This window comes from Crocodylus porosus, unplaced genomic scaffold (assembly GCF_001723895.1).
Source record: "Crocodylus porosus isolate Cpor-Errol unplaced genomic scaffold, CroPor_comp1, whole genome shotgun sequence".
NCBI lineage: Eukaryota > Metazoa > Chordata > Crocodylia > Crocodylidae > Crocodylus > Crocodylus porosus.
The window spans coordinates 24,202,057-24,213,003 of NW_017728915.1; positions in this window are offsets into that span (position 1 = coordinate 24,202,057).

The window sequence follows — 10,947 nt, forward strand, 5'->3', positions numbered from 1 at the left end:
CCCCCACTCCAGGGAAATTCCAGGCCAGCCAGTTGATTTTTATGGCATAATGTGTAATCTTTTAAACAAAGACACACTCTTAACTGCAGAAAAATAGGAGGAATTGTTGGGTATCATGTTCATCCCTCCCACCCCTTCCCAAATTTCCAGTAAAGTACTGAGAAAAATTTCAGAATAAACATGTTTATTGGATAGCATGGTGCCATTAGAGTTGACATATTATACAAAAGTTCACTTCTGCAAAGAATCTATATAGCTGTAAACCTTAAAACCAATATATAAATAAGCACAGTCTCTGATGAAAAACAGATTTGGGGTTTATCTGCCGCCTAGCAAAAATATTTTGCTTCCATACTTCTTTCAGATACATAGTGCATAAATCAGTGATCTTTCCAAAATAGGCTAATCAAGGGGCTGCGTACTCCATATTCTATTTCTTTTGTTGCAAAACTAAATTAATGGCAAGCAATGATTTAATAGCCCCTGCTTGCTGCAGAGATTGGAAGGGATTGTTTATTTAGTTTCCCCTTCAATGAGTTGTGAATGTTATGCAGATGACTTCTCTGAATTCAACATTTGTAAAGTTAAAAAGCTCCGTGACATATTTAGACACTATAAGAAAACATTTCTCCTCTAATCTGTGGAATTCTATTACTGAGCTGCCAAAAGAAATGGTTTTGTCAGATGCTTTTTAAAAAAAGTCTCTCTTTATCAGTTTCATAATCAACTAAATTGTTTTTAATTTAACGGTACCATAAACTTATGAAGCCACATTATATGATTTTATGGAATCTTCTTCAGCCCTAAGGTCTTTGGCTCAAATCCTTCCTTTTACCAAGGCAAACTCCCTTAAAAAGAAAAAAGGAGCAACTGCAGGTATGAGTCCTGACAGCAGTGGTTCCCAACCTTATTGGACTTGAGGCAACCCTTGAGGCAACCCTCCAAAATTTCTGTGAATTGAGTAGCACCCAGTTTCAAAAATTTATAGATTACAGTGCTTATCCCCTTGCAGGACAGCTGGGCAGCAGGGGTGGAGACTGTGCAGGCAGGGACAAGCCTGAGCCTATGTTTTTTTACTTATCTGCTTATCTCCTCACAACCTCACTTATCTCATCATACCTTGCTGCACACTTCAAAGGATCTAGTGGCACCCCAGGGTGCCCTGACACTCTGATTAAGTATTGCTGTCCTAGAGCAACTGTTACGTGCATGTATCAGAGAGAGTTTTGGATGAAACCAGGAAAGCAGTGTAATGCCATGCGGGCTAGGAAAATTCAGCGGAGAAAAAAAGGCTCCCTGCATTTCATCCTAAGCCCATCAGACCTTTGCTTGAGAACACAGTTCAGAAGCTGATGGTGGCTGCTCCACCATGACTAGCAACCTACTCAGAATTGGGGGATCTCCATGAAATCAGTGGGGGAAAAAACTTACTAACAATAAAATGCTGGTTTCCCAGTGAGAGCTGCATGATGGACAGCTGTCTCAGCCAATCAGTGGCAAGTGCACAGCTGTATAACATATAGCCTTCTCCACCAATCAGCCTCTCTGCTAATCAGAGGAATGGGGGAGGGGCGGGGGGGCACCATGATAAGCCTGCAAAAATAGTGGCTGGCCCTGCGATCTGCCTGTGAAACGGACCACCCACCTCCTCAAGGTGGGTAGACTCCTAACCATGACCGTGTACCACCTTTCTCTCCAAAGAGCAGACGATGCATTCATGAATTCATGCTCCAGGCTGACCCCCACAGTTTCCAAAACTCATATGCTGTCCAAGGAGACAGGATTAACCCCTTAATTATTATGATAGAAAGACACCCAAAGAATAATCACATCTATAAGTATCTGTAATTGTCTTATATTAGTATATTTATTTTCCTAGTGATCTAAAACTGAAAAGCGTCCCATAAATGAGCTGGATTTAGCTAGGATCTAGGGCTCTGATGCTGAAGGGTGCTGAGTACCTCCACCTTCCGCTGACAGGAGGTGCTAAATGCCTCCTTGTATCAGACCACATATGAAGAAAGTGAATGGGAGTTTGGTATAGGGATCACCTAGAAGATTGGGCCATATAAGAGCTGAGCAGGAGGCAGAACCTAGCTAAAAAATCATTTCTCTTTCTTTTGATTTAGCTTTCTCAACCTCTGTGATTTCCTGGTAAAAGAAATGTAAAAATATGATGATTTCCCACAATGGAGAGGCAGATTCCTGGAAGGGTATTCTCATAAGGCCATAAGGTAGTCCCCCATACTCCCTGATAATTCAATTTTTTTTGTTAGAGAAAACAGTGCTTTAGCTAACTAGTAATGTCCTTACAGATCCAGCTTAACCAGTTTTTAATTCAGTGAATCCAGTGGAGTGCTGGGTACTTGCAACCACTATTGCAATCAGTGGAAGTATCCAGGTTTCAACAAGTGCTTTTGCTGCCTTTGTGTGCCAGCAAAGCAGCCCCAAACGGCATGGGTGGCATCTTAACGCACAAGGAGCCATCCTGGAAAAGGTGGATGTCCCTTTTGAGCTATGTTGGTGACTGGTTGCTGCAGAGATTCTTGGCTGCTACACAGATTATCGCAACCCTTATTGTCAATGTGATTGGCAGCCTCTCAAAAAACATTTCCAAACTTCAGAATATCCATACAGGAATATGCTGTGCATATGTCCCTTCTCATTCCCTTCCCTGAGAATTGCAAGGAGAGCTGTTTAGAGCTTTGCAGTCTGCTTTCTACTGGACCTGTGTACCTGGTCTCTGCTACCGATTGACAAGTTGGAGACAGATCTCTCCCTCTGTGCTAAGAAAATTGCCTGCCTATGTTCACTTTATCTCAGTTCAACATTATTTTAAATAACAATTATTCTACATTTGATGTTGATTTTTTTTTTAAATAAAAAGTATGATTTAGAAGAAAAAGCTCTAGCTGAATTTTAATTGTCCCAGTCATGCCCACCATTTTAGTTGCAGTCCCAGCAATGTCAGTGGTTTTGAATTATTTAATCCTTTTGTTTGTGTGGGAATGGGGGGTACCCATGGAGTCTGTTGCTTGTTTCAAGTTTTGGTTGACCTTGGCTGGATATATTGTTAGCAGACCTTTGTGGAAATACAGGTTTCCCTTGATTTATGTTGGTTCTTTCTTTGCAAATTTGCTCTTATGCGATGAGCATATTTAGACCCATCATCTGTTATGTGTGAGGTAAATTCACTCTTATGTGATCAGCATAGATGTCCCCCTGCCCAAGCAGGTAAGTCTGTGCGGGGAGGGGAAAGGGCCATGGCCCCATTCACCCCAGTCCCAGCTGCAGCAGCCACAGTGCAGCCCAGGACCCGAGGTGAATGGGGGCAGGTGCAGCACGGTGCAGCCCAGTGGCTGCAGGCAGCTGGCGCCAGCCACTTCTAGGGCTGCTGCAGCCAGGGCTGGGGTGACTGCCGTTCTGTTCCCTCTGCTGTGCCGCATTGTGCAGCCCCAGGAGTGACACCCCTCCCCAGTCCCAGCCTCACTCCCTCCCTCCCTCACTGCCATGGGAACCTATCCCTATTTGTTACATTGTAAAGTGGGTTCACTTTATGCAAATCGGATTTATGCACCATTCTCCAGAAACGCATGCACAGCATAAATCAAGGGAAACCTGTAAATCAATGAGTTTAAACAGTGGCTGTGATATGAGGTGGACCAATGTGGGGCTGAACTTTGGAGGCAGTGAAAGGGAAGGCAGGATCTTCTCTCATTTTAACAAATTTTGGCTGGCCCAAGGATCACAGCTCTCTCTGTAGGTACCTTTCCCTCTGTTCTTTGGGTCCCTCCATTTTTGTTTCAGATTACTTGTATAATCAAAGAGAGAAACTCTGTTCGATCCAGGGAGTGGCTTAACTTGTGTATCTCAAGAACAATCACAAGACAATTTTCTAAAAACAATAAAAGATGAAAGAGGAAGTTTAAACCACTTCCCAGTTGGGACGACACAATTCTGCTGATTCACATCTGTGCAGAAGGACAGCTCTTTGCCCAGTCGTTTTCAGATTGCTAGATTCTGTTCATAGGGAAATGCAACAAGACACTCCCAGCCATATGGCACAGGAATCAAATACAGATTCTTTAATTATGATTATCTGTTCAAAGTCCATCTTAAACTTCAGCTTATTTTCCTGCTGTATCCTTTGTACAATTACCTTTGTCTTACTCAAGGATGCTTGGGCAGAAACTGATGCTCTGCAGTTTCTGAAAGGATGTTTCAACAAGTGCTCCAATCCCAACCATAATGTAGAAATTTGCCCCATATGGGATTCAAGGATTTAACTGAAATAATCCCATCACCATGGACAAATATAAAGGAATTTAACTGATGCAAGCCATAAAACCAAGTCCTACATACAAAACAGTTGCTGGACAAACAGGTTTTGTCTTTTCAACTTAAGGAAACAGACTTCAAAGAGAAGATTCCAGATCTGATGAAAACACCTCTTGACGTGACGAGATAAAACCTATGTAAAAGGAATTTCTGGGATTTTCCCTGCTCTATTCCCTAATACTGAGGAAAAGGAGAAAAAAAAATAGTAGAAATCTACCTCATCACAAACAACCTGAATTGATAGGTAATATTTTAAATTAACTTGATTTATTAATTAAGACTAAATTAGTAGAGTTTGGCTGGCCATGTGGTCAGATATAGGGTGAGCTTGTCCTCACTGATACAAATGGGAATACTCTCACTGACTTCACTTCAGAGGTGTCAGTATTAAGGCCATTATGAAAATGCGGGACCAAATCATGCCATCTCCCTACCAGATGTGCCAGGGGTTTGTGGAAGGTCCTTACAGGAAGAACTGAAGAGCAGCTTGGTAGACCCTGAGCAATCCTGCTGCTCATAGAAGCATGTGTGTTAATTAGACAGCCCACCATTGTCTCGTTAGCTGGTAGCAAGTTCTCCAGGGTAAGATTCTGCATTGCTCTTTTTCTGCCCCTCAGGCATTCGGGCAAAAGAAGCAGGTTTTAAAACTCACTTGCGTATTCCCTATTCATGTAGAAAATCTTCATCCCTCCGTCCCAGGGCCCAGGGGAAGAACCAATAAGTGTTAGGGATCAGGCTCCTTCTTCCTTCAGCCTTGAGTTAAGGCCTGGGGCTATGCAGCTATTTCATAGTTACCAATGCAGCTTGACTTCAGCTTGGCAAGTTCACCATAGCTACAGTATTTTGACAAAGGTTTGAGTGTGGTTTGTAGAGCCTGAGCTCAGACACTCCTGTCACATCCCCACAATCTTCCTGTGAGGTCAAGCACCTTAGCTACCTGGCAGGTGAGACCATGATTGCGAGGCACCCCTGCCTCTTTGTCATCTTACATAGCGGCACCAGAGTGGTTCTGCTGCTATTGGGGGCTTCCTTGTGCAGCGGTGAGAGGATTTCACCCCATGACAAAACAGCTGACTTAGTTTAAACCTACATCATAAGGCTTCAAAACAGATCCTGCTACTTATCTTGAATAATTTAGCTTTAATTTACCAAACCTTTGGCCGGTTGCTGGAAGTCAGGGCTAATTTTATCTGGAAATGTCTCACAGCCATCAGTTGAATTTGGTTATTTAAACACTTGGTGTTACCACTGATGTTTTTGTGCTTTATTCAGAATATGCAGTGGGCTAAAAGAAAGTCTTTAAATGTCTCTCACCTGCTCTTTCAGTGTTTTCAGGAAGGTTGGAAGGCATTCTTCTAAATACTTTAATTTTGCAGTAAAATGTATGACCAGATTTTCAACTAGACACACAGGTAACTGTGTGTGTGCACTTTTCAGCAGTTGAGTTCAAACCTTGACTTGAACAAAGAATAGGTTGCACGTGGGGAGAGGTAAAATAGGGTGTGTCTACATGTATGCAAGTGCTGTTGCTACAGTGCCGTGCTTTAGTACTTTCTTTTGGAAGCACGGCGCAGTATGGGTGGTTAATGTGTCATATACGTGGCAGATTTTGCCACTTGTATAAGCAGGGAGCGCACCACTATGGCGATGTAGCTGGTGATCATGTGTAGACCCACGTGATTGCTAGATTGCCATAGCACGCTGTAGCCCACCGTAGAACGACCTGTATATGTGCTCCATGGAGGGAGAGTGATAAATACCATACATGTTTTGGTTTGTGCTTTTTGTCCAAAATGGAAAAAAGTTAAACAAAAATGTTTTGAAAATGTTTGTGAAGATTATTTACCATTTTGGACCAGGTCTTTCTTTTTTAAATAATTCTTTATTGCAGAGCTATAATCACTTATGATGTCTGCTTGGACAGTGTTACTGAGCTTCAGTACATACCACCATTATTTAAAATCTCTAAGGACAGAAAGATGATATTTGAACAGTCCTTTCTAAGAAACAGATTTGAAAACCATTGTATCAGTTTCCATGGGGACTAACAATAAAAATATTGGCAATGAAGGCCAGGGAGTTTATGGGAAGCACTTTATAATGGACATAACTTCCTTTCTTTTTCTAACAATTACAAAAGCCACGTGTAAAAATGCACATTTTATAGCTAAAAAAGACCAAAACAGTTTTTGCTAATTTTAAGTTGCTCAAGTTCTTTGACTAGAAAAAGTTCTGAGAACTTGTGCCACTGAAACTTTTCGGTATGCATTTCTTAATAAGGCAGGCATGATTAATAATATATTGCCGAGGAGCAACATCAATCAGATTATTGAGAATTATGTAGTGGAGGACAACAATCTTCACTAATTTGCAACATTTCATTCAGAAATAATTTCTTGCTCCATGTCAATAAGAAATAACCATAAATCTCCAGATGTGTAATTTTACGATGTGAGAACATGGTACAAAAGCTTATAAACTTCTGAACTCCATACTAGGAATAAAAGGCCAGTTATATTGTTGGTTAATACAGAACATGCAGCAGAAAATATCAGTGAATAAAAACTGCCAGGTTATATAACATTATGCCTTAAATAGAGCCAAGTTTAAGGTACTGCACTTTCAAGACTTAGATTTGGCAATATTCACTAAATGTTTAGTGGAACTTAAAAGAGCCAGAACAATTTCTGGCAGGTTAACATAATCCTGACACAGGAATTGTGTCATTAACAGGAGCTCTGGGAGAGATGATGGTGTATTCACTGTTTCTCTATTACACTGATTCCTTTTTAGACTCTGGTTCTGAGGAGAGGTAGTAAAAACCTCAGTTTTCTATGAAAACTTGAGTCTTTCCTGGCTTGAAACATGTGCGGACAGAAAGTAAAACATGTGACAGATGTTAGTCATGTTTCATGATAATGCAAATAGTTAATCATTAGAATGACAATGGAAGGCACTGGGACAGTGTGTTAAAACATCTACAGAAGAAAAAAGAACATTTTGGCAAGTCAATCCATTATCATTTATAATAAGCCTGTATGACAGTAAGAGTGACAAGCACCTTTCATCTGAGACTCTTGAAGCACTGCCTTTGTTCTTAGTCTAGTTGGTGGCAGGACACTCTAGCAAACACATTTGGCATGGGCTGCGTTTTTCATATCTGCCGCCTTCCAAACAGAGAAGATAAGTGAAGTAGTCCCAAGAGGAAACCAGGACACCAAAGAATGGGGTTAAACATTGAGAAACCAGAAGGCAACAGTAGTAACTTGAGTTCTAGGTTCTAGTCTAAACTGCCACCCCTGCCCCACTGCTTACATGCAGTGTCCTGCTGCAACAAGCAGCCACCTAATCATTAATATTTCTCAATGTTTACAAGTGCTTTTTTCCTATGAGGAAAGGAACCATGCAGTAATGTAGAGAATTCTGCATTTGACATTTCCATAGCAAGTTTGCTGTTTGGTTCATGGTATTTTAAAATTTCATATTGAGTACACCTTTTATAACATTATCAGCTAACACTAGTATTCGATGACTAATCCTAAGCTAACCTTTCTAGAAATTCACGTTGCATTAGAGTACAATTCCTGCTTTAATGAGACTTTTTTCATATGGTGTCCTGGAAATAATATGTGAAATGCATTGTAGATGTTATTGTGAGTGATGTTTTATATTGGAAGCTTTATTACATGATTTAAAAAAAAAAAAAAAGGGCAAATTGTAATATCGTCCTTGCACTATTCAAATGCATGCATTGGTGTCAAATAGAACTTTATTTGTGTACATTTCTTATGAGTATTTGAGGGCATCTTAGTGCTCATAAAAGCTGTCAGGTACATGAAAATGGCCACTGGCACGCTCCTGTTTTCCCCGTAGAGCAGGGTAATATAGAAAGCAGTGGCAGCAACAATGGCGACAGCACATATCCCTGTAGTACTTCGTCCCAGTTAGAAGGTTGGCTAGAGCTAGAAGCAGCAAGTCATGGATTAACAATTCCTAGGAAGTAACCTGTCTGGACTTGAGCTAGTGACCCAAGGTAATGTAGACTTCCGAAATGTTTCTACAGCAGCCAAGAATACCCCAACTTTTTGTGTCTGTGTGAATAAATTCCTGGAATAATACTACTGTAAAAAGACTATTATTCTGGTGTTTGGAGAGTAAGAGTGTGTTTCTCTTGCCTATAAAACAGACAGCAGTGGGTCATCTCTCCTCTGAAAATCCCCTGGTGGCACAGATTCCACATGTCAAAAGACCTCTTAAGATTCAGTGTTCCTCCAATAAGTGCATTTTCCAATACGGGAAAGTGTTGCTTTGTGGCTAAAGTACAGAACAGGGATTCCAGAAACATATGTTCTATTTCTAGCACTTCCTGTATGATTTTGGACAAGGCACATACTTTCTGTGTACCTCATTTCACTTAACCTCGCTGTACTTTGGCATTCCCATATATAAAACAGTATTTTTGAGGCTTAGAAAGAGTTTCAGATCCTCACCTGGAAGGTCCTACAGAATGTTAAAAAAACACAATTTTGTAGTTAATAAGAATTGTAGGTAGGCATAGAAATATGCATATCCATTCAAAGTGCCGTGTGCGCATTTTCCTCCAGGGAAAATAGATGTCTAGATGCCTTGGATGGAATAGTGCTTTTGTCATTTACTTTGGAGAGAGCAGGAGCAGACGCAAGTGCCTGGCTCAGCTGAATCCCCTGAACTGACTCAGGTGAGGTCTCGTCAACATCTGGCTGAGGTGAGTTCCCTGATGTTTGTGAGTTTGTCTCAACTGCATTTGAACATGCTGAGCTGTTGTCTGCAAAACTGAGCTAGACATTGCTAGAGAACAAGTGTCTTCTGGTGAGATGTCTGGTGCTTCCTGTTTCTGTGCGGTCTGCAAGTTCTGTGAGAACAACTTCGCAATATTTCAACTTTTATGCAAAGAAGGTTAAGTAAACACATTGGAACCCCTTGGAAGATTGCTTGTTCCCCACTCCTTGCAATACCTAGAAGTTACCTGGATTCCCAGTTTATGCTATGAAGACCCAGTCTTGCTGTCTGCATTCTGCCCAAACTCTTATTGACATGTAGGACTTTTGCTTGTAAAGACTGAGGGACAAATGCTGTGTGCAGTGAGGATCCTGTGTCTCTGTCCTGGATACCACCCCATGAGGATGTGTGTTTATTAGGAAATCCCTGAACCCATAGCTGGAGAGTGGCCTAGGTGCTCTTTCACTACCTTTGGTTACCTGGCTCTTCCCATTACATGCCCAGGTCCTCAAGATGCATGTAGGAGTCATAATTTGCCTTTGGTTGAGGTCCGCAAGATTATGGAAAAAATATTAAGGCCTAAGAACAGCTACAGTGTTGTTGCAAGAAACCCAAGGTACGTGTTAGTAAACAGATGTTTTATTTCTGGCCTAGCCCAGAAGAGGGAGCTAACTTTCTAGCCATGGTTCAGTCCCACAGCTGGTATGCGGCTCTCCTGGCAGTCTTTTCACAGCTGATATCCCAAAGCCTGGCTGGTCAGGCATATTATTCACATATTCTGTCCCTGAAGGAGAGTCATCCTGGAGCACCAAACCACGCTGTGCAAACATTGGTTACCTCTATCCTATGCAATAAATCTTATTACATGAAATATTTTTGACAGGGGACTACTTATTATTCATGTACTTTCCTATAATTTAAACTACATATTGTTTATTCTCTTTCCCCCTTCCTTTCCCTAATCAGGGATGTTAGTGGGATCTCTGCTGCTTCTGGGTTTAAAAGTTTTGTGCCTAATTACTGTCCCGCCATTGGAAAATACAGGCTTAATTCTTAGTGGTCTGGGAACGGGGTGCCCATGGAGTCTGTTACTTGTTTCAAGTCTTGGTTTGTGGCATGGGAGCTAAGTGAAGGTCAAAATATAGCAGGATGCAGGGAGTGTTATGGACTCCACCCTGCACCCTGACTGAGACAGCAGTATGCAGTTTAACTGAGAGCAAACCCCCCAGAAATCTTGAATCTCCTGTCTTGTTTCACCTGCTAAACTTCCCACAAAGACTTTCCTTTGATAGCAGCCCCTAAAGGGCTCAAATTCAGGCTGGATATACTGGTAGCAGGCCCTTTGTGGAAATAAATCAATGAGTTTAAACAGTGGCTCTGACATGAGATGCACCAATGTGGGGCTGGACTTCAATGGAGGCAGTGAAAGGGAAGGCAGGATCCTCTCCCCAGCTCTTTACACCACGCTTAGGGGACAGCTCCACTGACAACGCACCCTGACTCCTCCTGGCTCAACCGCTACTGACTATTTGGAAAGGGTAGGCGAGTGGGGAACTGAGACGCAGCTCCTTTCTGGGCACCGCTCAGTTCTGCCGGGAGCAGGCTGAAGCACTGGTGTACCTGCTCACTGCTGGGCATTATCAGGGAAGCGCCCCACGAGTGCCTTTGGCAGAGTCGGCAATTCTGCCAGCTCTTGTGAGTTTAGTTTCTGAAGCTCCTGGCTTCTAGGAAATAAGAGGGCAAAAGAATCACAGCTTTCATTTGAAAATAGAAGTAAATTTATCTGTTTACTGTGGAGAAAAGCTAGAAAATGTGAACCAGGAGTCACAAAAAATGACACCAAACTTTGGG